Source organism: Thamnophis elegans, chromosome 1 (assembly GCF_009769535.1).
Source record: "Thamnophis elegans isolate rThaEle1 chromosome 1, rThaEle1.pri, whole genome shotgun sequence".
In the NCBI taxonomy this organism is placed as follows: Eukaryota; Metazoa; Chordata; class Lepidosauria; order Squamata; family Colubridae; genus Thamnophis; species Thamnophis elegans.
This window is the reverse complement of record NC_045541.1, coordinates 156269576-156289790: the sequence shown is the minus strand read 5'-3', so window position 1 is coordinate 156289790 and position 20215 is coordinate 156269576. Positions and strand designations below refer to the sequence as shown.

The 20215-nt window shown below is 40.2% G+C and overlaps 1 long non-coding RNA gene across 1 annotated transcript; it reads right to left on the bottom strand.

Annotated features, from left to right (window-relative positions):
- Positions 1–14783: 14783 nt before the first annotated feature.
- On the bottom strand, positions 14784–19230 carry LOC116516574. Its single transcript, XR_004256376.1, has 4 exons — positions 19165–19230; positions 18455–18506; positions 17257–17379; positions 14784–15251 (listed from the first exon to the last, which is right to left on the bottom strand). It is a non-coding gene; the product is annotated as an uncharacterized LOC116516574 (long non-coding RNA).
- Between the last annotated feature and the right edge of the window lie 985 nt (positions 19231–20215).

The window sequence follows — 20215 nt, the reverse complement described above, 5'->3', positions numbered from 1 at the left end:
GTGAGCAGCTCCTGCTATGCAGAGCCGGGGGGGGGGGGGGGCACAAAGATTTGAAAGAAAAGCTCATCGTGTACATGCCACCATATGGGAAAACCAAACAAACAGGACGTTTGAACATAAATGCTTCTTTTAATATATTATTGTTTTTCTGGGTAATTAATTTTACCTCTAAAAAAGACAACACCAAAACAAAAACAGAAATATTCACAGAAGACAAAACTTACCCAGACAGTTAATTAGTCCCCCTTCCCAGTTGTTTCCCCCTTAAGAGGGGTGGGTTTTGCTATCATGGGCTTTTGGCCAAAGCTGTCAGTAAACTCCATTATCTTTGGATAAAATCATTTCAGATTAACAGCTCCTGCGGTGGTGACAAAACTGTAAAACAAATCCTGTCTTGTGTATTATTGCTTAAACTGTTCAGCTATTCCCTTACTTACCTATAGTCGTGTGCTTATGGTAGAAATTCAATCTCTTTTCATATGATGTGCAGAAGTAGCTGTAATAGAAAAAAACTAGGTAGCTTTCCAGTTGTTCACAAAGAGGCCATCGTTATCATCGGACTAAAGAATGGCTCAAGGTCTATTTATTTAGATTTGCCAACCTCCCATCCCAAAACTTCAGGTTGAGTTAAGAAAGCCAGAATAAAATGAAATGAGATGTGTTCTTAGCCCATTGGTAAAATGCTAGTGAATGTTTGTCTCTTCGAGAAGGCAGCTATGCACTACTCTTCACTTCGACTATATGATTGTTTATGTACCATCAAGTTGTTATCAACTCTGAACAACCAGGCAGTCAGATTTTTTTTTCCCGTAATGGTCTTTTCCTAACATGAATGTTAGGAATATATAATGGATGGAAACCAATCAAGAAGAGAAGCAACCTAAAACTAAGGGGAAATTTCCTAACAGTGAAAACAATTAACCAGTGGAACAGTTTGCCTTTAGAAGTTGTGAATGTTCCAACACTGGAGGCTTTTAAAAAGAGACTGGAATGGCATAGGGTCTCCTGCTTGAGCAGAGGTTTGGACTAGAAGATCTCCAAGGTCCCTTCCAACTCTGTTATTCGGATCCTCCAACTCTTCCAATGGTGCCTCCATTGTTGTTGCAATTACCTATGTATATCCACCTGGTCATTCTCTTCCCTCTCTTTGCTTCCACTTTTCCCTGCATTAGAGCTCTTTCCAGAGAGTTTGTATGATTGTGTTTGAAGAAGGATCATTTCAACCTGGCCATTTGCCAGGTTGAGTGAAAACTCTGGTTTGATTTGTCCAATGAACTGTTTATTTGTTTTCTTGACTGCCTGCTGTATTCTCTTCTTCAACTACTGTACACATCAGTGATTTTCAAACTTGCTCTTAAAACATTATTAATTCATCGTCATGAAATTAAATGCCATGGTTTGATTAACGTTCTCTTTACAAGGTAGTGAAAGCATGAAGGGTATTGCTTCTCAGATTCTTTTCACTCACTTAAGGGGCCCCAGGGACGTGGTGGCTCGGTAGCTAAGACGTTGAGCTGGTCAATCAGAAAGGTTGGCAGATTGGCGGTTTGAATCCCTAGTGCCGCGTAACGGAGTGAGCTCCCATTACTTGTCCCAGCTTCTGCCAACCTAGCAGTTCAAAAGCATGTAAAAATGTAGAAAAATAGGGACCACCTTTGGTGGGAAGGTAACAGCGTTCTGTGTGCCTTCATCATTTAGTCATGCTGGCCACATGACCACGGAGATGTCTTCAGACAGTGCTGTCTCTTCAGCTTTGAAATGGAGATGAATAACCGCCCCCTAGGGAATGACTAGCACATATGTGCGAGGGGAATCTTACCTTTAAGGCCCCCCATTCTGAATCACATGACCAGGATTGAGAGAGATGGCTTAGAATGGAGCAATCAGCAACTTGTAGAATCACTGCCCAACTGCTGCTCCCGCTAAGAAATATTTGGGGAGTTTTCTTCTGATATTTTTTTTAATTTGGCCACCTGGATTTGAGGTATTTTCAGAGTGAGTCTTCTTTTGTTAGTCTCAACCACCTCACCAAAGCTTATGACATTCTTTTCTGGAAATATCCTGCTAACAGGGTTCTAAAATCTTTTGCTAATTTTTCCCCAACATTCTGTTGAGCTGTAAGAGTATTTCAGAATAATTAATGTAATAATACATTAAATATATTTAGCATACAGGTGTCATCAGGTTTGTTATATGTTTTGATGATGCTTTTACCTACTGAGGATGTTGTAATGTTTTAACTTTATATGTTTTATATTTTTGCTATGAATTGTGAATCAGTTCATTGAATTTGGTGTTATACAAGTTAAATAAATATAAACATATCTACATGCAAAATATGTACATGCAGAATAAGGAAAGTACGCCGAGCCCAGGTGCCATAGAGAAAACTACATTTTATTCTACGTAATGAAGTAATGGTGGAGATGTTTTTACTTTCCCCTCGCGCTGCATTTGTGTGTTTGTGTGCACATGTGTGCTCAGAAGCACAGGGGTAGTTGCACCTTCTCTACTCTAGGGCCATATGACCAGAAAGGAGTTGTATTTAGAATAATGCAACTGGCAGTATTCAGAATACACGGCCCAACTGTTTCTCCATCTGGACATTCTGGATGGAGTAAAAAAAAAATTCAGATTCAGCTTTATATTGGGGGGAGGGGGGACACAGAAAAGATTTTTGACACCCATTTTTTCTTTTGTTCCCCTTGTACCAAACTTGGCCCCATTATGTTCATGTTTCAGAGTATTGTTCTCCGATACAGTTCTTCTAAACCACTTGACAATAATTTCTTCCCTGTATGCTGTTGATTTGAAAAGATAAAAAAGATCTTATTTGATTGTAATCTGTGCTTTTAACAGTATTATATTTTTTTAAGATTTTTTTTTAATCCCCTTGTGCCCTGAAGGACAACAACTTTACAGCCTGCAGCCATGTTTATCTGGTCGGCTGAAAGCATTATGCAAAATTCACGTACCTTTTGTAGTAGTGGTTGTTGTCATTGTGGCTACACAGGTTTACAGTTTCTATACTTTCTCTAGCAAGTAAATCCTGACAATAGGAACATAATGAGAGTGTGTCTGGGATCTCTGCAAAGCTTTTTCCTCATTTCTTGTGTATTTCATTTAACACAATTCAAGAACATATTACTCTAAGTTCCAAAGAACTGACAATCTAAAATTTGAAATAGGAAAAGCAAAAGGACATCAGGAAAAATGGAACAGACTAGAGATGAGAAAAGTACACCATTGGGTTGCATATAATTAGAACAAAAGTTGGGTTTCCAACATAGCACTTGGGTATGTCATCATAAATACGTATCTCCCTTACTCCCTACAGTTTTCCTGCTCCACTTAAAAATAAACTTAATAGAAAGTTAAATGCCATAGAAAAATACATCAGCCTCCAATTTTACCATTCCTTCCACTAATTATTTTGAAACCATAAAGTTCTTTTAAAATAAAATAGCAAATGGCTTCACTCTCATTTGGAAGTATGGCAACCTGCCCAGGAAAAGGGGAAAAGAAGAAAGAGGGAGAACTATCAGATGATCTAAAGAAAGCAGATCAACAGTAAGTCTGCTTTTTATAACTGGTTGTGTCTCCTAGGTGTCAAACTCAAGGCCCAGGGGCCAGATCCAGCCCACAGGGTGTTTAGATCTGGCTTGCGGTGCCGCCCTAGAAACAGCAAAGGACCAGCCTGTGATGCCTCCGCCAGCGAAAATAGAGCTCGGGAGGGTCGTGTGCATCCCCTCCCAGGCTCCATTTTCGGCTGGTGACTGTCTCCTGCCACCCTCTGCCAGTAAAAACGGAGCTCAAGGGGACTGCCCCGAGCTCCATTTTCATTGGCAGAGGGCAGCAGGAGACTGTCGCAGTTGAAAATGGACCTATGGAGCCTGTTTTTACTGCCAGGGTATTTGGGTCACCCCAGATGCCCCGACATGAGTGAAGTTAAGCTGGCCATGCCCACACTGGCTCCCGAGGTGAAACACAACCCTAATGTGGCCCTCAATGAAGTAGAGTTTGACACCCCTGCCCTAGGCTTTCTCTCTTTTTTTTCAGAGAGTACTTATGGCATCATCAGAATTTGAAATGAATCCCTATTGAAGAGAAGGATTGGGGAGACGTGACAACCATCTTCCAGTACTTGAGGGACTGTCACAGAGAGAGGGGATTGACTTATTCTCCAAAGCACCAGAGGGCAGGACAAGAAGCAATGGGTGGAAGCCTGTTAAAGGAAGGATATTTTTTTCTAACAGTGAGAACAATGGAATGGAATAGGTTACCTCCTGGAGTTGTGTAGCTCCATAACTGCAGGTTTTCAAAAATAAACTGGACAACCATTTGACCAGGATAGTATAAAGTCTCCTGCCTTGAGAAGGGGTCAGACTAGAAGACCTCTGAGGTCTTTTCCAGCCGATGGTTCTATGGTTTTCACCTCAAAAAAAAGGGTTATTCCTGCAATAAAAGTTGGAAAGAGAGGAGGAGCTGAGTCAAGATCTTCATATAAAAGCTGGATGTAAAGCAGCTTTTAAACCTGGTGCCTCCAGTCATCATCCCCCTTTGGCTTTGACTCAGAAGGTCAAAAAGAATAGAGGTTTGACTAGGATAAGAGACCTACTGGTTAAATATATGCTAAAGTGGTGGGCTGCTTGAATACATGGACTAAAACCTTATATTGCATATTGAGCCTCGTGGTTAGAGCCAGGGGTGGCCTGCTATGGTTCGTCTGGGTTCGGGGAGAGAACCCATAGCTAACATTATGGCTGGTTCGGAGAACCTCTAAATCCACACCCCTGGCTGGCTCCGTCCACCCCCTCCCTCCCACCCTGCCCTCTTCATGAGTCTCCATGTGGCCCGTTTGGATGCAAGGTAATGTTGCAGGGCCCAAATGGAGGCTCAGGAAGCGGAAAATGGGACCTCCCAGAAGTTCTGGAATGCCGGAAACAGGCCGTTTCCAGGCTCCAGAGAGCCTCCAGAGCCTGTGGAAGAAAGTTTTCACTCTCCCAGAGGCTTGAGGAAAGCCTCCAGAGTCTGGGGAAGGTAAAAAAGCCCCCCCACCCTCCCACCATGGTGCAGGAGGCCGACAAGGCCACACCCACCATGTCCACACCCAGCCAGCAACCGAGCAGAGAACCCCATTGCTGAAAATTTTTGAAGCCCATTCCTGGTTAGAGCAGTGAGGAGTAGACTCTTCTGGGAGAAGATCTAGACTGAGAGATGACGGTGATACATGACTTAAATGTTCACATCAATTCCATACCCAAATAGTATGAAACATTCATAGTATTTTTTAAAAAAACCAATGCATCAATTAAAAAAAACAATTTGCAAAGATAAATAAGTAAATAAACATCCAAATCCTGATGGCAAACAGCCATTCCTCAAAGGCCTTCCTGAAAATGCCAGCCTCCATTATCTTCAGAGATGAGGGAATAACAACAGATATCAGCTAAAGGGGAGAATATTGCAGTAGTCCGTTGTTGTCTATTGTGTCATTCTTCTTGCCTTTTCCTCAGACTCATTCAGGTAGGTGGTGGCTCTCCATCAACAGAAAGCCATCTGGTGTCTTTTGTCCAAGTTTTGGACAAAGGCCCCTTGATGTGGCCCATGCTGGCAGGGACTGGGGGGAACTGAAATCCAGAATGACTGAAGGACACCAATTGGCCAAATCAGTTCATTTAACTTTACCTCATAGAGACATTCAAGACTTGCAGAGGCAAAGCAGGCTGATATTTTTATATCACTTTGAAGTAATCCATTAAAAAGTAGTAATACCATAATATAAGGATGGGGAACCTCTGGCCTTCCAAATACTCGTTGAACTATATTACCTCATAACTAACCTTTCTAATTGACTTCATACAGGTAGTCCTCAACTTATAAGAGTTCTTCTAGTGACTGTTCAAAGTTACAACAGCAATGAAAAAAGTGAGCTATGACCGTTTTTCACAAAAATCTATGGAGATTCTCGGTCATCCAGGTCATGGTTGTCCCAAAGGTGCTTTTTTCAAGAGGCAACTGGACTTTCTGGGTTTTTCTTTGAAGATGTTTCACTTCTCATCCAAGAAGCTTCTTCAGCTCTGATGAATGGTGGGGAATGGAAGGATTTATACTCCTTGCAGACAGCTGGTCATTTGCATCCTTTTAGAGAGTGGTTAAGGCCACCTGGAGATTTATCTGTGCTGTCTGGAGATAGATGATCTAAATCAGGGCTATCAAACTCCCAGCCCATAGGCCGGATGCGTCAGGCACTGGCCACGGCCGGTTTAGCGAGGGGGGGGGAAGTCCTGATACGTCACATCACACTACCATGATGACGTGAGTTTGAGACCCCTGATTTAGATGTAACATTTTTCACATTTATGTTGCAGCATGCCCATGATTATGTGACAAAATTTCAGATGCTTGGCAACTGAGTCATAATTATGACCACTACTGTCTCCCAAGGTCATGCGATCCCCTTTTGGGACCTTCTGACAAGCAAAGCCAATGGGGAAGCCAGATTCACTTAACAACCAGGTTACTAACTTAGTAACTGGTTTAGGTTTAGGTTTAGGTTTAGGTTTATTAGATTTATATGCCGCCCTTCTCCCAAGGACTCAGAGCAGCGTACAACATTAAAAGAAACACATAAACAAAAGTTTTAAAAAATTAAATACAATATCCCAAACCCAATTAAAATTGACAATGACATTTTAAAAAATCGAATTAAAATTAACAGTGATCAATAATTTATTTTGTTTTGTTCAGGCCAGGCTGGCTTGCTGGAAAAGCCAACTTTTTAGGGCGCGTCAGAAGAGGTCAGGGATTATACGAAGCTCCGGGGGCAGCTCATTCCAGAGGGAAGGCGCCCACAGAGAAGGCTCTCCCTGGGGGTCGCTAGCCAACACTGTCTGGCCAACAGTACCCTGAGGAGGCCAACTCTGTGGGATCGCACTGGACGATCACTGCTACAACTGCAGTGATTCACTTAACAATTGTGGCAAGAAAGGTCATAAAATGGGGCAAAACTCACTTAACATATCTTTCAGACAACAAGAGGAATTTTGGGCTCAGTTGTGATTGTAAGTGGAGGACTACCTGTACATTGGAGCTTTTGGATTTGAACCTCAGCAGTCATCTAAAGAGAGCAACTGCTAAGAACACATCTGAAAAAGTTGATATGGCCACACACAGAAAGACATGTGAACGAAACAACAGGCTCCAACAAGCACCAAATGGGTTGTTCAGCAAAAAAGTTTATCTCCATTTGTTGCTATGGTCCAAAAAATGCTATCAATTATATTAGATACGGCATTTCAATTTGGCAATTGCTGTGGTTTCTTTCTCATTTCTATTCTTACAAATCCCATAGATATAAATATTAATATAGAAAACCCAGTAAGAACAAAAATAGATAATAGATAATTGCCACAAAATCCTATTGATTCTGGAATATCAGCAGTTTAAGGATTAGAGGTGAATTCCTAACTTTATTGCTTTGAATGATAATATCAAAATGCAAGAAGGAGTGATAGAATAGCAATAGCAATAGCAGTAGACTTATATACCGCTTCATAGGGCTTTCAGCCCTCTCTAAGCGGTTTACAGAGAGTCAGCATATTGCCCCCAACAATCTGGGTCCTCATTTTACCACCTCGGAAGGATGGAAGGCTGAGTCAACCCTGAGCCGGTGAGATTTGAACCGCTGAACTGCTGATCTAGCAGTAGCCTGCAGTGCTGCATTTAACCACTGCGCCACCTCGGCTCTTGTAAAATGTAAGATATCCAGGCTGAATTCTTGATTTCTGGGTTTTAACATATATAGCACCCTTACCATTCATAGCCAATGTTGAATGGTCACAATTAGCTGAGAAACTGAAAAAGTAGATTAAATCCCACTTTACAAACTTTATTTGGCTCAGAGGTTTTTTTAAAAAAAGGTTCAGTCAAACAGAGAGAATAGAAAAGAGGCAGATCAGATACACAGAGTACATATATATACAAATTATATTTGACATCACAGAAAATGTAACTATAGGCTATGGCACATAGACTATGAAAAGCTGCTGGCCTCATTTATCTGTTGATTCACCACTCAGCTTCATCCTTGGCTTTATTCTAGTTTTTCAATTGGCACTTCTATCAAGTAGATGGAATGTCAAGATGCGCAGATATGTATCTTATCATCACACTTTATGTGACACAATAAAGTGTTCTTGTTCCTCTTGAGCCAAAATGTTATCTGTCAATTAATGCAAACAAGACAAAACAAAAGAGAAACTGTAGTGGGCAGCCATTGGCTCCACATACCTAACAGCCTGAGGAAATTGCTAGCATTAATCAAACAAAACCCACTGGAAGCAGCCCACATGAAAATCTGCAAGAAGTCAAAATAGGCTTTGCTAGGTAAATCACAAAGATTTGTTTTAATTTCCTCCCTTAAGGATCTTGAAACTGCCCTTTGCAAGAATCTCATTCCTGCAGATCTATTAAAACTATGGACCACAAGTCTTTCGAACCAGGTTGCAATAAGGGTTAACTGACTACTCTGGAGATGATGCAGGAAATAAATCTTTCATCATCTATGAATGTAAGCACCAGAGCCAAATGCCTTGGTATGCATTTAGCGTATTTTAACACAGGATATTTTTTTTCTTGCATGGGATCTGAAATGAATTGCCTCTGCTGCAATCATTATAATTGCTTTCATTTAAATGCTTTTCATTTTTCAGGACTCCTGGCTGGAGAGGGACTCTGAATATGAGAATATTGTTGGATTCCACTAACTGCACCTGGTATTCAGGTCCACTCGTTGGAGGAAAGTATACTTACTCTAAAGCTGATATTAAGCAGCTTAGAGATTATGGCTGACAATTAGCATACAAATGTATCACCTGTCTATTAGGACCTCTGGCATATTTCTCAATTTTGTTTGATGGAGGAGTTGATTTGCTCCCTGTTTGTTGCTGTCTTGGAGAGGGAGTGAAATTGAGTTTGGAATTAGTCCATCTAAAGCAATTTTTTTAAAACTTGGCAACTTTTGTGGACTTTAATTCCCAGAATTCCCAAGACAGCATGCTGGCAGTTAAAATTCAGACATCTTAAAGTTACCATCGTTTAAAAACACTGACTAAAAGCATCCATGACACTGAGCAAATGAGTAACAGAACATTCTAAGATTCCTTTGAAATTAGTTGAATAATCTGATAGAATAATTATTTTATTGTCACTTTAAATGTAGACTAATCAGCATATGTTAAAATGAGATTTTGTAGTTTCACTGTTATTACTTTCTTGGGTCTTGGAGAATGGATCTTCCTTCTTCCAGACTTGTCTTTATTCTGGGAACAAAGAGGGAGGAAACAATGAAAGGTACAATTTGGTCTTCTCCTTCTCCTTTGCTTCTACTTTATGAAGAATCTGGACTCAGCTACTTGCCCACTAGTGTGATTTTTTTTAAAAAATCCCTGAAGCATTGGATCCACCAAGCTGTCAGTTACAATATACTTGATAATCAATCTCTCTCTCATTAACAAGCCTGGAAAGCCCTAAGTGAAGTATGAGAAGGTTGCTTCCACTATTTGATCACCCACTGTGTTTTAGTGCTATGATTGGTCGATGTATTTTTCCTAAATATCTGCCATTTCTCTGTGGGAGAAGTAGTTATCCAAGTAGTTTTGCTCAATCGTTCTCATGCTTTCTGCATTCATTCTTCTGAAAGAGCAGCACTTTCCCCTTCCAATGCTTCCCAAATATAAAATAAACTTGAAGTAATCCTGTCAACTCAACACCTTATAAAAGTGCTCTGAACATCAGATATAATGCCACCTACAGCTTAATATGCCATGTCAGAAAAGTGAAATAAAAAAGGAAAAGAAGAGAGAGGGGGGGAGGGAGAGAAGAGAGAGAGAGAAAGAGAGAGAGGAGAAGGAAGGAAGGAAAGAAAGAAAGAGAAAGAGGGAAAGAGGAGAAAAGAAGAAAAGCGGGAGAGGAGAGAAAGAAGAGAGAGAAGAAGAGAAAGAAAGAGAAGAGAAAGAGAAAGAGAAGAAAAGAAGAAAAAAAGAGAAGAGGGAGAGAGAGGGAGAGAAGAGAGAAGAGAAAGAAAGGAGAGAAAGAGAGAGAGAAAAGGAAAAGAAAGAAAAAAGAGAAGAAAGAAAGAAAGAAAGAAAGAAAGAAAGAAAGAAAGAAAGAAAGAAAAAGACATTTCAAAATGTTGCAAACAATGAATGTTTTGTTTCCTTCAACCCCAGCAGCCAACCAAGTGGAAATACTACTTCCATTCTTAATCTACAAATGAAATTAAAGTTGTTGAAAGATGCCTATGAAACCAGAAGAGTCCTCCTTTTTGGCAAGAGAAGAGGAAAAGCTAAAACCGCAACAATATTTGAGCAGCTTTATTAAATTTCCAGCCATATCAAGAATCATCACCAAGCATATGGTGTTTATACACAAATGAAGATAAACATGTTGGCTCTTCGGAGAGAGACAGATACATTTGAAAGCTGCCCCAGCATAAAAAGAAGACTTTGAAAGGAAGATTGGACAATCTGCAAAATTTGTGCTGAGCCAAGAAAACAACTGGGATTACCAGCAGATTCAGGGTCCCCAGCCAACGGGAAGTAGGAAGAGTCCTAGGCAGTAGTTGCGTTGCCCTCTGCAACAAGGGATGAAAGTAAAATACTCCAGGTAGAAACTGTTCCTGCCAATTGGCAGAAAGGTCTGGCTGCAGTCACACATTCTCTTCCCAGAAAGCTCCTTAAAAGAAATGAAATGAGGCACAGCGGGCCTATCTAGTGAGCACAGACGCTTCCACACCCTGGCATGGGTTCATCAAGTCACAAAATAGAAATAGGTTGTGTGTGCGCGCGCATGCCTTCAAATCATTCTTGACACCTGCAGACTGCCCGGACAAGTCCCTGCAGTTTTCTTGGTAAGATTTTGGAAGTGGTTGCCACTGCTGCCTTCCTGGGACTGAGAGAATGTGACTAGCCCAAGGAAAGCAATAGCAATAGCACTTAGACTTGTATACCGCTTCACAGGGCTTTCCAGCCCTCTCTAAATGGTTTACAGAGTCAGCCTATTGCCCCCAACAATCTGGGTTCTTATTTTACCCATCTCGGAAGGATGGAAGGCTGAGTCAACCGTGAGCCTGGTGAGATTCGAATCGCCAAACTGCTGGCAGCTGGTAATCATCAGAAGTAGCCTGCAGTACTGCATTCTAACCACTGTGCCATCACTGCCTACAATGACTTACAATACAATACAATAGCAGAGTTGGAAGGGACCTTGGAGGTCTTCTAGTCCAACCCCCTGCCTAGGCAGGAAACCCTACACCACTTCAGATAATTGGTTATCCAACATCTTCTTAAAGACTTGCAGTGTTGGGGGATTCACAACTTCTGGAGGCAAGCTGTTCCATTAATTAATTGTTCTAACTGTCAGGAAATTTCTCCTCAGTTCTAAGTTGCTTCTCTCCTTGATTAGTTTCCACCTATTGCTTCTTGTTCTACCCTCAGGTGCCTTGGAGAATAGTTTGACTCTCTCTTCTTTGTGGCAACCCCTGAGATATTGGAACACTGCTATCATGTTTCCCCTAGTCCTTCCTTGCATTAAACTAGACATACCCAGTTCCTGCAACTGTTCTTCATATGTTTTAGTTTCCAGTCCCCTAATCATCTTTGTTGCTCTTCTTTGCACTCTTTCCAGAGTCTCCACATCTTTTCTACATCGTGGCGACCAGTACTGAATACAGTATTCCAAGTGGCCTTACCAAGGCATTATAAAGTGATATTAACACTTCACATGATCTTGATTCTATCCCTCTATTTATGCAGCCTAGAACTGTGTTGGCTTTTTTGGCAGCTGCTGCACACTGTTGGCTCATATTTAAATGGTTGCCCACTAGGACTCCAAGATCCCTTTCACAGTTACTACTACTGAGCAAGGTACCACCTATACTGTACCTGTGCATTTTGTTTTTGTTGCCTAAATGTAGAACCTTACTCTTTTCATCATTTAATTTCATTGTGTTAGATAGTGCCCAATGTTCAAGTTTGTCAAGATCCTTCTGTATCTTAAGCCTGTCTTCTGGAGTGTTGGCTATTCCTTCCAGCTTGGTGTCATCTGCAAATTTGATGAGTTCCCCATTTATTCCCTCATCCAAATCATTGATGAAGATGTTGAAGAGTACTGGGCCTCAAACAAAGCCTTGGGGTACTCCACTGCATACCTCCCTCCATGTAGATGCAATTCCATTGAGGGTCCCCTGGTTTTTAGCCTGGTGCCTTCATCACTACACCAAAGTGGCTCTAAGTTGCACTTTATGAAGGCTGTTCTCTTATCGATGCAGCTCATCTTAAAGAACAGCCAGTTTTTTATCCAGATTGTGTTTCTGAAGCAAGAACTTCTGCAAAGCATAGGAACCCAACCTCCATGCTCTGTTCTGTAAGAATTGCTATTGTTTAGCCTGAATCTGGTCACATAATGTGACCATTATGTGGTCACTTGAATGTGGTGAAGAGTGCATTAAATTCCTAACTGTAGATACAAAATGATTTCCCTTCCTATTTTATCTTTAAAAGTAAAGGTAAAGGTTCTCCTCGCACATATGTGCTCTGAGTTCCTGACTCTAGGGGGCAGTGGTCATCTCCGTTTCAAAGCTGAAGAGCTAGCGCTGTCCGAAAATGTCTCCATGGTCATGTGGCCCAAATGACTAAACGTTGAAGGGGCACGAAATGCTGTTACCTTCCCACCAAAGGCAGTTCCTATTTTTCTACTTGCATTTTTACATACTTTCGAACTGCTAGGTTGGCAGAAGCTGGGACAAGTAAGGGAGCTCACTCCGTTACACGGCGCTAGGGATTCAACCCTAGCCAACCTCTCTCTCTCCCTCTCTCTCTCTCTTTCTCTCTCTCTCTCTCTCTATATATTTGTATGTGTGTGTTTGTGTGTGTGTGTGTGTATAATTATTTTTAAAACAGACAAGGACAAATACATAAAACATACAATCATCATCAATAGCATATAGCATGTCGTTTGGTTACAAATTGTTTGTGCATCACTGCTTTCAATTATATATAAAGTCACAGATCGTCCATCAGGTACACATAGGTATATTATTGTCATTGTAAATCATATATTCAATTACAATTGTTATTCCTTCATTTTAAACCAATGTTCTAAAGATTAGATTCATGTATATACCAACATTCCATTGCATCATTATTAGTCTATTTAGTAATAATATGTCTATAGTATCACCTATCTCATTCTATTGTTCTTACAATATGAAAGAATACTTATGCATCACCATTTTCAATTGTATATAAATCGCAGATTATCCATCAAAAATACATAGATACGTTGTTATCATTGTACATCATATGTTCAACTACAGTTGTTATTCCTTTATTTTAAATAAAGTATTCTAAATATTCGATTCATATATACCAATATTTCATTACATCATTATAAATCTATTTAATAATAATATGTGTTTATGATATCACCTATCTCATTCTATTATTCTTACAATATAAAAAACTTCTCCAAAATTTTTCATTTCCATGTTTTTTTATCTAACCACTGATAGAACAAGTCCCATATCTTATGAAATTGTTCATCTTCTTGCTCTCTAATTTCAAATGTCAATTTACTCATTTCTGCACATTCCATTATTTTTCGAATAACTTCCTCCTGCAATGGTATTTTCTCGTTCTTCAAATTTTTTGCAAATACAATTCTAACTGCCGTTAAAACATTTACAGTCAAATATTTCAAATCTTTATTGTATGTTTCTGATATAATTCCCAATAAAAAAATCTCTGGTTTAAAGTCTATGTGTTTTTGTATCATTTTCTCCAACCACGTGTGGATTTTAGTCCAGTATCTTTTAGCTTCTATGCAAGTCCACCACATATAGTAATATGAACCCGGTGTCTGATGACATTTCCAACACTTTTCCAACTTGTTCTTGGACATTCTTGCTATTCTCATTGGGGGTAAATGCCACCTGTAAAACATCTTATACAAATTTTCTTTATATACTATTGACATTGTCATTTTATAATTTTGAGACCACAGTTTCAGCCATTTCTCTAGTTCAATCCCATGACCAAAATTTTTCCCCCAAGCTATCATAGTTTCTTTAACTTGTCTTCCTTCAACTTAACCTCTAGTAAGTGTCCATATAATTTTTAATTACTTTTTCATCAGTATCTGTCCAAAGTTTGTCTAATTCACTCATTTTGTCATAAAAACCTTCCGTTTTACAGTCTTTGCGAACTGCCGACCTTTCTGATCGACAAGCTCAGTGTCTTAGCCACTGAGTTCCCTTATCTTTATTTTAATACAAATTCTACCAATAATAATGTTGCTGATAATTAAAACAATTTCAACTCACTTGCCCTAATTCAGAGGATTACGATACATTCTTTGCAGGCTATAAAATTGGTTTAAATATACATACTGTATATTTATATATCTATATCTATCGATCAAGATAGAGATAGATGATAGGGATAGAGATGATAGAGATATTTAAACCAATATATGTTCTGGAACTCCTGATCCAAAGTCAAAGCCAGTGATAGAAAATTGACAGGGGTGAAATGAGCTTTTCCCCATTCCTTTACTCATCAAGTTCTCTGGGGTGGTACAGAAGACACCTATTTGATTTCAATTCTGTCCTTGGACTGACAATGAACCTGATTCTTAAAACCAAAAGTTGTCCTCCTTCCTTCCAGTTGATTGGATCAGTGTTTCTCAACCTCAGCAACCTTAAAATGTGTGAATGTCAACTCCCAGAATTCCCCCAGCCTGGTTGGGTTGATACCCACACTTCTTAAAGTTGCTGAGATTAAAAAACACTGGATTAAATGTTTCTGTGAAAGCGACATCCTTGGCAGGCTTTGACGCCAGTTGTTAGATTACTATTAGACCGTTGCTTGGGAAATCACTCTGCCTTCGTTTCTTTATCACAGCTATATCCTTCTGCCTTTTTTCTTTATCACAGCAAAAGCTCATTGAAGTAGGTCAAGAGCTAATGATCAGCCCAATTGTTTGCAGAAAGCTACCATGGATGTAGACAGACTTGATCCTGGCTCTTCTTGATACTAGCTCAGCATCTTAATCTTAACCACAGCGCCACCCTGACTCTTAAGAGAATTTCCAAGGAGGAAAGAGTGCCGCTTACCTTTAACAGGGAAAATAATTGTTCCTAATTTTGTGAGTTAACGCTGGTTTGGCAGTGGGGTCCTATTATTTCAGCCCTGGAGAAATGCATTTTGTCAGAGATTTTCTCATCTCCTGAGCAAAAGGTAGCCCTACTCTGACTTTACCTCCAATAGATGTCATTCTTTCTGCAATTAGAAGAAGCCAACTAATCCTGCCTTTGGGGTGTTTAAAATACTCTTTGCCTAACAGGGTTTGTTCAGGTGTGCTGGACTTCAATTTCCATAGTTTTCAGCCAGCATTGTATATCAGAGCTAAAATTTGCCATCAGGTTTGCCATGCAGGACCATTTAGATCAGTGTTTCTCAAACTTGCCAAGTTGGAGATGGGTGGACTTCAACCCCCAGAGTTCCCCAGCCAACCGATCTTCAATTTGAGAAGGTTGAAAAACAACAATTTAGCTTATATGTACAAACAGACATATTTGCCTGTTTGAATGCAATTCATGCCTCTGGGTTTGAGAATGTGCAGCTGAAGGGTTTTTTCAAATGTCCTTTTATCTTTAAAAACTTGACATCAGGATAGGGTTTTTTTGTCCCTTTTTTTGCATATTCCAGGGAAATCCTGAAAGGAAGGGGAAGTTTCCTTCTTAGTCACTATTGGTGATAAAAGCAAATCTAGTTATCTCTGTGTTGTCCTGTTGATGCCTCTTGAGCCAATTTCTGCATATCCAAATTCTTTTACTCTCTTATTTAGAACCGGTTCAATCTAATGTAAATGCAAATATTATATTCCTGTTGTTGCTGTTAAGCAATTGGGAGTTGATCCCTGCTTCACAACAGAAAACTGTTGTACAAGCTGAAATTTAAAAGAGAGTCAGGGTGATGATCAAAAGTCAAACATGGAGACCAAATTTAGGTAAACTGGTTCCTTGACAATAGAGGGTGCAAATAAATACAGGAAGTCCTCTGCTCACCACCACAATTGAGTCCAACATTTCTGTTGCTAAGTGAAACATTTGTTAAGTTCATTTTTCCCTATTTTTTGCCACAATTGTTAAGTGAATCATGGCAGTTGTTCAGTTAGTAACGGCTGTTAAGCAAATCTGGTTTCTCTGTTGACTCTGCTTGTCAGAAGGTTGCAGAGGGTGATCATATGACCCCCCCCAAGGCATTGCAAATGTCATAAATATGAGACATTTGCCAAGCATCTGGATTTTGATCAAGTGGCCACTGGGATGTTGCATCGGTCATGTGAAAAATGGTCATAAGTCACTTTTTTCAGGGCCATTGTAACTTTGAATGGTCACTAAATGAATTGTTGTAAATTGAGGGCTACCTGTAGTCTTTTTGTAATTTATGGACATGGCAGTGTCTTTTTAAGGGACAGAAAATAGCAGAGACAAGCTTTTATCCAATGCCCGCATGAAAAACAGTTCAGAGAATGCAAGTTGATGGCAAACAATTTTTCACTTCCCGAGAATTTGAAGACGTCCTCTCCACTACAGTAAATGATTTTGTATTGACAAATGCTCAGAATTGTGCTATAAGGTGTTGTCTCCATTTTGGAGCAAATAAATTTGAATGCCCCTCTTTCTGATGATGGACACAATCTAGCCCTTGGAACACTAATCAGCAATGTTCTCAGGAGAGGGCTGCTACAGGTTCGCCCTGGTTTGGGAGAACCCATTGCTAACATTATGGCTGGTTTGAAGAACCACCAAATCCCACCCCTGGCTGGCCTCTCCCACCCCACACCCCCATGTGAGTCTCCATGTGACCCATTTTGGATGCGAAGTAACTGCAGGGCCCACCCAGAGACTCAGGGAGAGGGGGAAACGGGCCTTCCGGAAGTTCTGGAAGGCCGGAAACGGGCCTCCAGAGTCTGGCGAAGGCAGTTTTCGCCCTCCCAGAGACTCAAGGAAAGCCTCCAGAACCTGGGGAGGACGGGAAGACACACCCACACCACCCGCCATGGTGCAGGAGGCAGACTAGGCCACACCCACAATGGCCATGCCCACCCAGCAACCGGGCAGAGAACCCATTGCTGAAATTTTTGCAGCCCACCCTTGAATGTTCTATACTCAGTTCTATACTCACTTACCTTAAAGTTGAAGGAACTCAGTTGGGCTTACTTCTGGAAAGATCTCCAGTATGAAGAATTGTACTCTGTGTAGGGCTAGAAATGCCAGGCTGAAAAATCTGAGAGACCAGACTCTGCTGCCATCTGGAAAATATAAATATGCTGTTCATACACATCAACAAAGCCTGCTTGTTCACAGATAGGAATGCAAATGGGGCTCTATCGATTTATACTGTATTAGGTCCATAGCACTTCAGATAGTAATTTGGGGCAGGTCAAAATTTTCTTTATGCAGAAGAAAGCAACAATCACCATCATGGTAGTCGGGTTTTCCCATTAAATTGTAGCTTTCCATGTGTAATGATGTTTTACTTTACAGGGTCACCATTTAACACCTGAATTAGTAAAAAATTCAGATTTTTATCTCAGTGAATATGAGGGATTGAACCAGAGAGCTTCAGTTCTGAGTTAATCTCAATCTGGAATTTATAGATTTTGTCTTTCAGCCTCCTTCTTTTAATCCTTATCTGCAAAATGGGTCTAACAAGAGACCTGGAAAAGGTTTGAAGGAAACTCTGATAATAAACATTCCTTTCTTTTGAGTAAACTATGAGTAAACTGCTGTGGTTTCTTGATGATATAAAAAGATGTTGAGATGCTAGAAAGAGTGCAGAGAAGAGCAACAAAGATGATTAGGGGATTGGAGGCTAAAACATATGAAGAACGGTTGCAGGAACTGGATATGTCTAGTTTGATGAAAAGAAGGACTAAGGGAAACATGATAGCAGTGTTCCAATATCTGGGGCTGCCACAAAGAAGAGGGAGTCAAACTATTCTCCAAGGCACCTGAATGTAGAACAAGAAGCAATGGGTGGAAACTAATCAAGGAGAGAAACAACTTAGAACTAAGGAGAAATTTCCTGACAGTTAGAACAATTAATCAGTGGAACAACTTGCCTCCAGAAGTTGTGAATGCTCCAACACTCCAAGAAGTTTTAAACAAGAGATTGGATAACCAATTGTCTGAAGTGGTGTAGGGTTTCCTGCCTAAGCAGGGGGTTGGACTAGAAGACCTCCAAGGTCCCTTCCAACTCTGCTATTCTACATAAAGCAAGCTAAAATAATATATCGAAGAGAGAAAAGAATGGATGTATCCCCCACAAGCAGTAATCCTATTTTTCAATGGTATAGCTAAATCTTTCAGTAAAAAAATACCTACTTTCTCCAAGTAATGCTAGTCAACCTTGTAGGATTGTTGCCTTGGCGTTTCACTGTGGAGTTCAAGTACATGAAGTCATTTTAAAGATTCTCATATGGGTGAAATGCCAAATTTAATATTTCTAGCAGAAATATTAATATAAATTTTAAATATAATTTCTAAACATGTAGAATGTTTCATAGTATTCAACAACTGTGGCCACCCATCCACCCCCCAAAAATGCCAGTTTCCCTTCTCCATTTGTTTTTCACAACTCTGTGTTTTACATTTGAAAAGAAAACAAGGGAGCAATAAATAAATAAGTAACATGCCCAGGCTCACTCTAGTATGACAATTAAATCCAACCATTTAACAGCTTGCATCTGTAAATAGAGCAGCTTGCAAATCAACCAGGGTCTCCAGTGTGTCGATAAGTAGAAACAAAGTTTTAAATCTGATGCCTGCATTCTGAACCACATTCCAGAATGTAAATATGCACACAAAAGCATGGAGCTAAATATTTTGATGGAAACAATTACAAGGATGGCCTCTTTGCCTGATTCTTCTCTGGTGCGCCCTCTGCTGGATGCATGGACCCAAAGCAGGGTACCGCTCCTCCAATTAATTATTGGCATCGCCTGCCAACATCTGGCTGCATCTGCTTTCATGTAAAATTTGGTTCAACGTTTGAACTGCACCACCCTCCTAAAAGAAATGCAAGGAGGACTTACTTAGAGTAGAGTCTTGGAGGAAGGCTATTAGTCTCTGTACTTTGTTCCCTTTGCACCCAACTATCTGTCACCAAAATAAATACATGTCAGGAATAATTTCATGGAATAATTTCCCACATAGTACAACGTATTGCTTAGCATATTATCGCTTAAAAAGTGTGCTCTTATTTGAATACTGCTGATGACACACTTTATATACACACCCATGAACTTGAGAAAGATTTATGGCAACCTACAATTTTATTTTATTTTATTTTTTGCATGGATGTATGGCTAATATGATGGCCCAGGAATTTAGTAAAACTTTCACATTTTTGCAATCCACATATGACAGCCCTCTATGTTTGCTGACTCTATGTAGCCAGATTTATATTATTTGCTTACTGAGGCATATGGAAAAGGACAAGGCAAACAAAGAAACTTTTAAAAAGGGCACACAGAGACATTGAAAATTACTTTAACTGCATAATCCTTTTGGCTCCCCTAGCCAAGTCTTATCTTCTGAGATGAACAGAAGATCTGTTTCTACGCAGAGGCTTTCCCAACCGGCTATGCCAGAAACTGGACTGGAAACCTTGTACACACAAACTGCATACTGAAGTTTTTAGCTCCTAAAAACCAGTTGGTTTTATCCATTACTGTAAGCTATATGATGTTGTTTGGTGAGGTTTCAGTATGTTGGGTGGACTTAGCCACGGTGCTAGGAAATCATGCTTTATGGCTTAGCATGATGCATGAATCACTGGGGGTTATTTAATGAGAAATGGGCAAGCAACCTATGCTTATCAGGTGCCTGAGTTAACCCCAATTAAATAGGAGTCATTCCATTTTTTCAAATTTAAAAAGGATACTGGATACATGCAGTGTAATCCTAGTGACGTATAAATAAAGGTAAAGGTTCCCCTCACACATATTCCCGACTCTAGGGGGTGGTGCTTATCTCCATTTCAAAGCCGAAGAGCCAGTGCTGTCCAAAGACATCTCTGTGGTCATCTGGCCGGCATGACTAAATGACGAAGGCGCACAGCACACTGTTACCCTCTCACCAAAG